This window comes from Pinus tabuliformis, chromosome J, assembly GCF_031772625.1.
Source record: "Pinus tabuliformis cultivar Carrire ecotype Pingquan chromosome J, CPIR1, whole genome shotgun sequence".
In the NCBI taxonomy this organism is placed as follows: Eukaryota; Viridiplantae; Streptophyta; class Pinopsida; order Pinales; family Pinaceae; genus Pinus; species Pinus tabuliformis.
The window spans coordinates 1,292,710,724-1,292,723,744 of record NC_142295.1 but is presented as its reverse complement, the minus strand read 5'-3'; positions in this window follow the sequence as shown (position 1 = coordinate 1,292,723,744).

Here is a 13,021-nt window from a genome sequence, read left to right as displayed (position 1 = left end):
CAGACCCCAAAAGCATATCTTCCACAAACATCGCTCTCCCTTCGCTTCACTTCGCTGGCTCTAGGACTATCCTTTTTTACCCTTTCACCGATCTTTGCATCACTTGTTGAGTTCAGAACCTCACCAAAATTTTCTACGGCAGTGACCCTAAAACAATCCCAAACAAATCAACCTATTGTTTTCCTCCTTCGCTTGGATAGAGAGACTTCTTATAAGATCTTTGCACTTCTTTCTTTGCCTTAGAACTTAACCGAATTGTAGACCACCAAAATATTTCTCTGAAATTATGTGCCTAAATGAAATCTGCACTGCCCTATTTATAGTTGTTGGAGCCTGTAATAAGCCGACATGACTTGGAGATGAGCCGACATGTCTTTTGGAGTGATATTTTTTTTTTTTGCATCCAACTTGAAGGAGGTTACTTTGTCTTGGTCTTGGAGGGCTTTTTAACTTATTTAAGGACTTATATAAATATATAACATTCCCAAGAAGGGTCCTCCATACATGACATATACTCAAATTGACTTTTATGACTAAATGACAAAACATAAAGGCTCACAATGGGAGCCATCACTAAAATAAAATTCCTTGCTCATGAAACCCATGAGACAAGCATTACAATAATAATTTTATTTTTCTTCTTTTCATCAATTACATAAATCAAAATTACATGTCATTATTAAGACTGAACCTAGTTACACTTTTCAACAACCAATCTGATTCTTCTTATGAGAAATTCTTCAGATTGAGGATGACCAAGTACCATTATGAATACCTCCCTAGTTAAGAGGGAGTATTGAAAAGTGTAACTAGGTTTGGTCTTCATAATGACATGTACTTGTGATTTTATGTAAGAGATGTAAAAGAAAAATAAAATTATTATAATGCTTGCATCATGGGTTTCATGAGCAAGATATTTATTTTTAGTTGAGGTTCCCATTGAGAGCCCTTCGGAATTTTGTCATCTAGTCATAAAAGTCTAAAGAGTCATTGTCATGTATTGAAGGCATGATATGCTTTGTAAAAATGTCATATGTGCCTATGTAAAGTCACCCTCCAAGACCTTGTCACTATCCCTCATCAAGTTGGCCTACTACGAAGGGAGAATCCCAAAAGATGAAGTCAACCTACTCTAAAGAGCATGTCGGCCTAAACAGTCATGAACAACAACTATATATACTAGTGATTGTCCTCATTTGGAGACAAGCAATTCGGTGAAGCAAGTCTTCAATAAGGAGTGTGTAATACATCTTAGAAGAAGCCTCCAAGCCAACGAGGAATGAAGGAAGGTTAGCAAAGGAGAGAAGAATCATTAAGGATTGTTTTGGGCATAGTATATTCTCACACGTGCAAAGGTTGCCGGTCTGAAGTTGGCAAGAAGAGGCCGAAGATTGCAGCCATACTTAGGTACTCTTGTTTGGGTGGAAATCTTCATTTAAGGAAGCCAAGCAAGATAGAGAAAGAGTCTCTCCCTTTTTAAGAGACTATTCAAGGAACAAACTTGATCTAGGGTTTCTTCTATCAAGAAAAGAGTTGTAGAACGATAAGAAGAGGTTGAAATTCTAGAGGAAGTCGAGAACGAGAAGAGGAAGAGCAAGGTTTAAGAGGAGGCTAGTGACTTGGTATTGGGAGGAATCTAGTGTCAAGGGTCTTTGTCATGGTCTTGGTATTCATTAATTAAATATCTATAAGAATAATTTCATTTTGGTTTTCCTCTCAAAGAGTGAGAGGTTTTGGCCCTGGATGACAAGTCTATATACTGTGTCTCTTGTCTCTTTATTGTTCATGATTTGGTAATTGTCTTGATGAAAAGAACACAATAATAACACAAGAAGAGAAGATTGTAATCAAGAAGTAAAAGGACTATCACAATAAATTATCATAAGTAGAGAAATCACCTAACTATTGATGCCCTAGATTTCTCAACAGATTCCATATGGGAAAATGAGAATTTTATACAAAAGCATCCAAAACTACTCAAGCGTTGAGGACAAATTTTTTTTGGAGGAGAGGGGCATGTTAGGTCCCTATAATACTAGTTTAACCCCTTATTGTTATTGTTAGTGTAGCCCCCTTATTGTTATTGTTGAGCCCATGTAGTCCCACTATTTTTATTGTTGTGCCCTTACATTATTATTGTTATGCAGACTCTGATTATATTGTGACCCCTTAGACTCCTATATATAGAAAGGAGGTCTTTTTATTTGTATCATCCAAGAATTGTTCATTTATGTAATGTAAAGGATTTTTCTCCCTTGAAGAGTATAATTGTTAAGTCGTTGATCTATCTGTTTGTGAGCTGGTTGCATAACAATTTTATCCATTAAGATGAGGTAGTTTATCGCTTATTAGGGTTAGGACATGCAAGGGTTCATTTTGATATAATGGAGCATCAAGTGCTTAGGAACTGAGTGATGGCCAAACGAGGAAGGTCATTAGAGAAATGTTGAGGTCTAAAATGGACCTCCTAAGGAATATTATAAAATAATAGTGGAAATAATAAAATAAGATTAGATTACCTCATAAAGTTTTGGAGGGAAAAAAAGAAAAAACTATTTTTTCAACTCATATTTTCAACTTATCTCCACATGATTTTATTCAAATTTTGAGTGAGAGCACTCATTGGATGCAAATTTTAATTTTACATCCAAGGAGTACCCATGTTGCATACTTTTGATGGATCCTACTACATAAAAAATTTGAAATACATGAAAAACGTTCAATGCATGTTTTTCAGATTTTTCATGTAGTAGAGTCCATCGAAAGTATGCAACATGGGTACTCCTTGTCCCACAAGTGCTCCTGCTCGAAATTTGAGTAAAATCGTAGAGAGATAAGTTGAAAATATGAGTTGAAAAAGTAGTTTGTTTATTTTTTTTTATTTTTTATTTTTTTTCTCTTTAGCTTTTTACTCCAAAAATGGTGAAGCATCTCCCATAGTTGTCATCATCATATTGAATCATATTGGTTCTTATAAAGTATAGTTTTGTTGTGCATTTTTTTTAGGGCCCATTTTTTACCTCAAAATTTCTCTAATAAGCTCGTGCTAGGCTTTTGCCCACACACTATTTTATGTCCCAACCATCTTTTGCATTTTGATTTTCTTCTTTCTTTCATTGTGGACATAATATGTTTTTTCATTATTTTTTTTAGCTGTACCAACCTCCAAGTCTACGTTTTCCAACCCTACCCAAGGAATGTGGACATGATAGTGCCAACTCTCAATGAACCAATGACAAGTTAGACCAAAAGAATGGAGATGGTATATTGGGCTTGTAATGTGGCATGGAAAGTGTCAAGTGTGGTATAGGGGATAATGAACACACTATCTCAATCTGAGTTTTCCAAGTAGTGCCTTTCCTATAACTTTAACGCCTCAAGGGACATCCCACTGGACTAGGGCCAAAAATTAACCCCTTGGTAAGGTGAGAGAACAAGTTTATAGTCAAGACCAGTCAATCTTCTAGAACAACCATTTATCCATACTAAATGCCGAAAACAAACAAGTATAAGCACCTGATTGTAAAATGATCAAGTATCTTTTTAATAGAAACCCACCTTCATCCAGGTGGAAATGCTAGATGGTGAGAGGTATGTGGCTGATGTAGATAACAGAGGCACATGACATATCAACATTGAACAGTGAATATAAGGGGTTGTTAGTCTTCCTCATAAATAAAGAAAAAAAATGAACGTTGAGTTTTGTTCCTTATCAAGTAGAACGTCTCTACCATGCCATTAGTTTGTGGATGATATGACATCATCTGGTGGTGATGGATCATGAATTCCTTTACTAGCGTAGCCACCATTTTTCAAATCAAATGTTTACACTAATCGCTAGTGAGAATATGTGTGCATCCAAATCTTGGGAATGGGAAAAGGCGAGTAATAGGAGGTATCGACTACTAGTAAGAAGCAGTAGTTATGTGAATTAAGTCTTTACATGTCATGGCTGAACATGAATATTACTTATGATTGGATTCCATTGGTTGGAACCTTCTCCGATTAGCTGAGTGGATGCAAACCTGATTTTGTATGGTTTTGGTCTGGTACGTGTAGCTCGGAAGGAATTAGGTCCAGAACTCTTTAAAAAAACATTTTCAAAAGAACAAGAATTTGATTCTCCTCCCTTTTCATCAAAAGTGGTAGCTTGTTCACAGAGAGAATGAATTTGACATTCAAATATTCCCCAGATAAATCCCCTAGCTAATTCCTAGTAAAAGATACAGAATCTGAAAATAGAAAACCTATTTGACCAATGAAATGCTCTTTGATTAATTGCCTTGATTTAGAATCATTTTGATTTTTCTATGTTGGATGTCAACTGTAGGAGAAAAATTTCCTCCAATGGTGGTTACCCATTTTGGTGGGTAACAAGTGGCTCCAACTTGGGGACATGAGCTCACTGTAGAGCACATGATCCATAAGCTCGAACAAGAGTTCATGAGATATCCAACAATCACTGGGCTCGTAGACCTGTTAGTTGCACATCCAAGTCAATTTGTTTGCAAACATGTGCACTGGATGTTGGTTATCACGTTGGTTTTATATGATGAAAAATCTATACAGAAAAATAAAAAAGTATCTAAATGCATTTTAATCTTTAATGAAACACAACAATATGAGAATGCAAGATTTTAGAATGCACACACAATATGCAATGCAAATAACTATATGCAAAATTTTAATTAGTTCCCATCGAACAAATTGTGGTGGCTTACCTTCAATAGTGATGGTAATAATTCACCATCAAGCTTAGCAATGTAAAAGTACCCAAGCCCTACTTTTCCATTGATTTTAACCAGGATAGGGTTCTGTTGCACCCATTTTTTCACAATTCTAAGGAAGCATTTGTGCCAAAATTTCAAAGTTTAGAATCATCAACCAGCAGCTTATTATGTCATTGTAAACCCAATATTTGCACATTCTAATGTAAATGATGCTAGTACGACCATTAATTATGTAACAACCTAGGTAAGCCTATGATTTGGGCAATGAATTTCATCCTAGGAGGTTTTTCGTCTCACTGCATTATGTGTGTTTCTAAACACGGATAATCGGTAGAGTTTTTCCCTCTAGCTTAAACCCCAAAGCTAGGGTGGAGTTTATTGTCAAAGTCTTAGGTGAGTCCTAGTGTTCTTAGTCGAGACTGTTGTAAAAGTGATTTGGGAATAATTTAAGCTATTTGGCTAAATTATTTTATTATAGATCACTTGATCTAATAGATCATATTGTGTTGCAGAATTGGGTAAGTTTTATGAGGGTCTATAACAAACGGGTATTCTCCCTTTGAGGGTTGAATTATTGTAATATCTGATGTAAAAATATTTTAGAGCATGGTCCTTCATGCTTAGACACCATAGCTAAAATATTTGAGGGTGGAAAACTAATTAATCCCCTCATGAGTCAATTAATTAATTTTTCTGACAAAAATAAAATTAAATCCTAAGCTAAAAAATTAATTAATTTAGAGTCAAAATTAAAATGTTAGAGAAATTAATTTCTCCAAGTGGAAAAATTTGTGGGTCTAAAAGAAGTTAATTTTTGGAGGTTCCCCACCAAGGGAATATTGGAAATTTCAAGAAAATTTGGACTCTTGGACCTTGGTGGTTGAGTCAAAGTCAAATTTTTAAGGAAATTAGTTCAAAATAATTATTTTTGAACAAATAAAAAATGTTTTTAATGAAAAATTCAAAAATTCCTCAAAAAATAAGTATTTTCGATGACAGAGATTAAAAGTTGATCAAATATTTATCAAAGGTCGAGATTATTTTGACAGAGATCAAATCAACTAGCCGTTATTTTCCACTTGGAGGGATTTCTCTATAAATAAAAGACATTTTGCTTCGATTGGCATCTTAATCTTTGGTGAGATGTGATTTTGCAAACGCTGGTGTGAAAACATTATTCTGTTGGGGACATTTGAATCTCATAGTAAAAGACTTTGGGGTACAATTCATGGTGTCTTTGTCTCATTGATTTGTGGTATATGTTGGGTATGTGCGTTCCTATATTGTGCTTCAAATATTATATGAATTTTCATTTTATTTGTGCTTCCAATTCATTATATGATCTAATGATTTTTCTTAAGAAATATATAGAGTTCGCAAGTTCCCCGACCCTTTGGCTCTAAGTTCACAAACTGTAGGTACAAACTGACCTTGCTTGGACTTCAGATATTTTATGTGATTTTCTTACTTTGCTAAGGTTGTGGTTAATATCTATCTTTCGAAATACATCTAGCCATTGTCAAAATTTGCAAAAATATTATTTCTCAAAAATCTTTCAAGCATTGTATATTTGTATATAACTTGTAAATTAATTTTGTAGAATAATTTTTTCTAATCTTTTTTTTTTGCAGTTGGGGTTTTGAATTTTTTTTATATGTATCAGGGTTCTGGATACTTGTATTTTCATTTGTGCAGGTGATATTCAAGAAGATTTGTTGGGCTAGAGCTATATCTAGGCCCTTGAGGATAAGATCTAGTTAAATTGAAGATCTGAAGCAAAATTAAAATTTTGGCGAGGGTTTTCAAATTTTTAGGGCCTCAAAGCCTAGCGTCCTCCCCTACTCTAGCCATATAGCCTTCCTAACTTAGCCGCAAGCTAGATATGGCATTTTCTATTGATTTTGGGTAGCATCAGATGTGATCTAGCTTTGAGATTTTGTGGAGGGGTTAAAATACATAAGATCTCCAAGACTTAGGGGCAGAGGGAATTTCCGGTGGAGCGGTGAAATGCGTTGAGATCGGAAAGAACACCAACAACGAAAGCACTCTGCTGAGCCGACACCTGAGAGCATTTGCTGAAATATGTTCGTGAGTCCTTCCATCTCTTTTATGGCTCGTTTGGAGAAATTCCACCTAGATTGTGAGTTATTAAAATAATTAATATTTTTAATGGGGTTCCTAAGTCTAAACTTAAGAAAATAAAAATATTAATGGGTATTAATAAAAATATGGGTGAGAAGCTTCTAAGATACAAGGATCAAGTCTGTTTTAATCTTAGCTATTCATTAGGGACTTAATTTCATTTGTTGATTCATCAATAGGAAAAGTATAAGAGGATGCTTGAGGGTCAGTTGGAGACACACCGTGTGATCAAATCAGTTTGATTTTGCTGGGGCGTGATTTGTTGAGAAAATCAAACTAGTGATCTGAGTTGTATTGAGGGGCAGAAGCAGATATTTGGATTGGAAAGGAGTTCCAAGCCAAAGAGTATTGGGCAGAGAGGGAAAAATAGCATCAGAGGGGCAACGTAGATGCCTACATAGCCCAGGAAGGGGCTCACGCAGTGCTGACGCGGGCCAAGAAGGTCTCTTGTAGTGGTAGTGCAGGTTATTCGTCAAAAGTTTGATATTTTGCTGGAGAAGCAAGTTTCTTGTAGGAATTTACAGGGTAAGTTCCTCAGATATAACACCAAAGGACATCGCTCACAAACAGATCACAAATCAATACACCAGTATTCTTGATGTGGTTAAAAAAAAAGAGGGAAATAGTCCATGTCCTGAGCCAACGTGGCCACTTCAAACAATTTATTAATAAAACAAATAAAATTTACATAAGATTCTCTCATGAACAGTCACCCTACAAATGACCCTCCATGCTCTTTAAATAGAGATCATGGACTAATCGGGTGTTAAGCCATAGATCAAGTGTCGATAATACCGAGGAGAGAATGAATTGTCAGATCACTCAATGTCTAGAATATATTGTGACCATCGGATTGTAAATTACAAAAGTACAGAGTAAAGAAACACACTTTACCTAACTCTACACTAGACCAAGTTATCCTTAACTATTTCCTATGTGTCGGAATATCCTAACATCCCCCCTTAAGAACAACTTGGAATAGGATTGAAAGATGTACAAATATGACAGAATAGGAGAAGGAAGGAGGCATTAGAGCCTATCCCCCCTTAGTGACAACTTCCTGAACTCCAACCATAAATCCAAGTTTAGTAAACTTTGTCTCTATGAGAGCATTTGTAAAGATGTCTGCAACTTGATCATCTATTGAACAATATTACACGTCAAGAACATGGTCATGAATGAGATTTATGATGAAGTGCATGTGCAGCTCAATGTGTTTGGTGCATTGATGTTGGACTGGATATTTGCATAGTTGAATGGCACTTTGATTATCACACCAAAGTGTAGTCAGATGCTTTTGCTAAAAACCAAACTCTGACAAGATCTGACGAAGGCACAGGGCTTCCTTACTAGCTTCTATAGCACCATGATACTCTGCTTCTGCTGAAGAAAGAGATATGGCACTTTTTTTCTTGCAAGCCCATGTAATAGGTCCAAAACAAAGAATGAATACATAACTGGCAGTAGACTTCCGATCATCAGGGTCACCAGCCCAATTAGAATCAGTGAAACCAACCAATAGAGGAGATGCTTCTGCACTGTAATGAATCCCAAACTGAACTATACCTCAAACATAATGAAGTATTCTTTTAGTTGCTTTCCAATGACTTTCATTTGGGTTTTGCATAAACCGAGCAATAAGGACAACATCAAAGGAAAGGTTAGGACAAGTATGGGTCAGATACAAAAGTTTTCCTACAAGTTGACGGTATAAGGTAGCACCAACTTCAGGGGAAATACAAGTGACTGAAAGTTTCACTCCAGACTGAAAGGGAGAATGGGTTGGCTTACATTCTTTCATGTGAAAATGGCATAGAAGATCACAGGCATACTTGGACTGGGAAAGGGAAATACCTTCCTTGGATTGCAAGACTTGAAGACCAAGAAAATAATGCAAGTGTCCTAAGTCTGTCATTTCAAACTTCTTTTTAAGGCTGGACTTCACATGGTTTATAAGGTTGGGATCACTACCAGTAAGGATAAGATCATCATCATAAAGAACAAGAATGATAAGAGACTTTCCCACTTTCTTAGTGTAGACAGTATTGCCAAAATGACACCTAGAAAAGCTAGATTCTAAAAGAAAGCTATCCATCTTGGCATACCAAGCCCGAGGGGCTTGCTTGAGACCATAAAGGGATTTCTTAAGTCGACATACAAGGCTAGAGTCTGTTTGTATAAAGTCAAGAGGTTGTTCCATATAGATTTCTTCATGCAAGTCCCCATGCAAGAAGGCAGATTTAACATCCATCTGATGGACTTCCCATTTGAAAGAGGCAGCAAGGGAAAGAACAAGGTGGATAGAGTTCATTTTGGCAACATGGAAGAAGGTTTCGGTATAGTCAATGCCTTCAACTTGTGAAAAAACCTTAGCAACAAGACGAGCTTTATGTTTATCAATTTTTCCATCTGGTGCATACTTGGTTCTGTAAACCCATTTGCATCTAACAAGTTTTCATCTCTTTGGAAGAGGAACAAGATCCCATGTATCATTTGCCAATAATGAACGATATTCTTCATTCATAGTTGCGTCCCAATCTGGATGGCCTGAAGCTTCTGCAAAGGTGTCAAGATCATGATACGTTGAAGCTTGAGCCAATAAAGAAGAGGCTCTATCAAACTAAGAACGTGTACGTCACTGATCTGTAGGATCACCTGCAAGAGCACCTTTTACATCCCGAGTAGCACAGACCCATTTTGGAAGATGAGGAGTTGAAGGAGGATCCTGAGAAGGTGGGGAAGGATTGTCATCCTCGATGTCATCATCTGAAGAAGAAATGTTTTCAAAAGTAGAAGGGATAAAGAGAGGTGGCACATCTGCTGAACTAGGCTCATAGGCCAATATATTTTCAAAAAACTTTACATCTCTTCTAATGATAAAATTTTTGGACTTAAGTGGAATAAGTCTATATCCTTTGGCATCTTCAGAATATCCAACAAAAATACATTTTTCACTCTTAGGTTTTAAAGCTTTATGTTTCTCATCTGGAATATGGGCCCATGCTTCACTTCGAAAAACACAAAAGTGACTTACATCTGGTTTAATTGAGCTCCATGCTTCTTCTGGAGTGATATTCTTTAAAACCTTAGTAGGAGTGTGATTTAATATGTAATTTGCACATTTAATTGCTTCTGCCCAAAAATTAAGACTAAGTCCTTTAGATTGAAGAATACAATTATCCATTTCCTTTAAGGTGCGATTCTTCCTTTCAGATACACCATTTTGTTGTGAAGTATATGGAACAATATGTTGCATTTAAATTTCATGCTCAGTGCAAAAGTTGATGAATTTGTTGTTAACATATTCACCGTCATTATCAAATCTTAGCTTAAGAATTTGATGTCCAAATTGTTTCTCAACAAAGGCCTTAAAAGCCAAGAACATGTTAAATACTTCACTCTTGAGTTTTGAGAAGTATACCCAAGTGCGTCTGGAGAAATCATCAATGAAAGTTAAGAAATACTTGTAGCCAGAGAATGAAACAACTGGAAGTGGACCACATAAATCACTATGCACAAGCTGTAAAGGGGCTGAGCATGCCAAAAGGAACATTTTTTAAAACTATCCTGATGATGTTTTCCGAGTACACATCCGGAACAAACACCATCTCTGCAAGATACCATAGGAAGACCTGTCACCATATTTTCTTTACATAGATTTTGAAGGGAGTGATAGTTTAAGTGACCAAATCGCTCATGAAAAAGTTTGCTCACTTCATCATTATGAACAACAAATACCGAGGGAAGTGTTGATGACCCAAAGTTGTTAAACTTATACAGCCTTGTAGAATCATCAGCAATGCCAGTAGCTAAAATCTATCTAGGATTTCTTAGGTCCTTAATTACAACATTGTGAGGTGAAAATTCAACGATTTTATCTTCACCTAAATGAGTTATCTGATATATAGATAGAAGGTTGCGGGATAAGGTTGAAACACATAGTACATCATTAAATTGACCATTGTCTAGATGAATATTTCCAGTCCCTACAACACTAAGAAATCTATCATCACCAACATATATATTTTTGGTGTTACAATCATTTAAAGAAGAAAACATGGTTTTGTTTTTGGCCATGTGATAAGAAGCTCCAGAATCAATGAGCCGCTCATGAGAATGAGAAGAAGAAGATACATTTAGTGCATAACTAGACCGAGATGCTTGACAACCACATGCAGAAAGTGTTATTCCTGAAGATGAATTTGAAGTTGAAGAGTTCTCCAAATGGATGTTATGCTTCTTCATTGATACTTCCAAGGCTTCCATCTTCTTAAAGCATTTGGATTCGAAGTGGCCATCTCGATTACAAAAGTTGCAATGCCTATCAGTCTTCTTCCCTTTGCTTTTATTTTCCTTATCATTTTATTGAATTGATTTTTCATTTTGAGAATGAAATTGCTTAGGACCCTTGTTTGGTTTAGAACCATTATTTTTAGGATACTGCTTCTTAGGATTCTTTGAATTTGGTTGTTGTTGGGATGCTAAGGCTTTCTTAGAAGAGTTTCCAAGATTAAGAAGACCAAGATGTAAGAGTTTTTCTTGTTTTCTTATGAAAGAATCACATCAGGCATCGAAAGAGGGGGACTTGTAGTCTTGTCCTTGAGAAATAAAGGCTTTTCTAGTAGAATGGAAGGTGGAAACAAACATAGAGTAGGCTGGTCCCAACTTAGTAAGAGTGGAATAGATAGGGCTACCATCTTCTTTCTTAAACTTAACACCTTCCAAGAGAAGTCTAAGGGTCTTGAACTTTGACAAAAAATCTTCAATGGAAGAAACATTATTGGGGTCCAACATAAGCAACTCATTTCCGAGTTGATGGGCTCTAATTTCATTTTTAATTCCAAAAACTTTAGTGAGCTGTTTCATTTCTTCATTAGGGGTATCAAGTTCTGCGATATGGAATCTAAGGTCTGGAGAAATAAACGTCCCTATCAACCCACGTGCTTGATCTTGCCTACGTTCTCATTTGGTTGTCTTATCTTCATATTTAGGTTTAGTTTTTTGGCCTAAGGCTATTCTGTAAAGACCGTTACTTCTAAGTAAATCCACAATCTAGGACCACCATTGGAAGTAGTTGGTGTTGTTAAGAATAACTTGGCATGGAATTTCCATTTTAACAGAAACTGAAGTTGTAGATGTTGAAACTAAGTGTTCCAATGGAAAGATCTCAAAAAATTAGGCAGATTGAAAAAAACGGCTCTATAAACTACTTCCAAATGAAAACGTTATGGCTTTTTAAAGAAAAGTTGTTGAAGATGTTGATGAAGTACATAAATGTGTGAAAGTGAATAATAATGTTATATTGAAAAAAATATCCCCCCCTTCCAAACTTAATCTAATTAGCTGACTTTAAAAAAAAAATTATGTGACCCACTTTTATAAATAAGTGAAAGTCACTTTTACAATGGTACTTTATGAGCTACACACTAAATTGTAGCTTAAATAAAAGATAAAGAGACTTTAAAATTATAAGTGACTCACTTTTTATAATGGGTGAGAACACTTTTACATAAAGTAATTTTAAAACATAAGTTACATGTGATTTTTGAAAAAGTAACTCAGCAAAAAGGAGGACTTGAACTCAAGACCTCTATTATCATAAAGTAACTTTGGACCAAGTGAGCTAATTTAAAAGGTTGGTAATTTTTGGAAAAGAGGAAGGGGTATTTTTTTTTTTTAGTCACTGAAACTTTGGGGTGAGTGATTACTTGAAAAATATATTTTTTCCTACAAAACAAAAATCCACACAACCCAACACGGACGTAAAAAAAATAAACCTTACAGCTTGAAGTTAGCTTTCACTGGAAACTAAATATTTTCCTCAATGTTTCTGATTTTTCGAGATCACACTAAGGTGCGGCGGAAAAGAGCATACACATGAGAAAAATCCTTCCTTTATGTTTCTGATTTGCCCAGATCACACAGGGTCGCGGGGCAAAGAGCATACGCAAAAATGAAAGGTATAGATCTGGTAATAAAAAACAGAGAGATAAATAAATCGAAATAAACAGAGAGATAAATAACTAAAACTGCAATTAAAGACTGTATACCTCCAGGTCTTAAAAATGACGTAGCTAGGACTACTAGAAACCTTTTCATGTGAAATGAAAGGTGTTCCTCACTGGAACGGATGCTCCTAACACAATAGA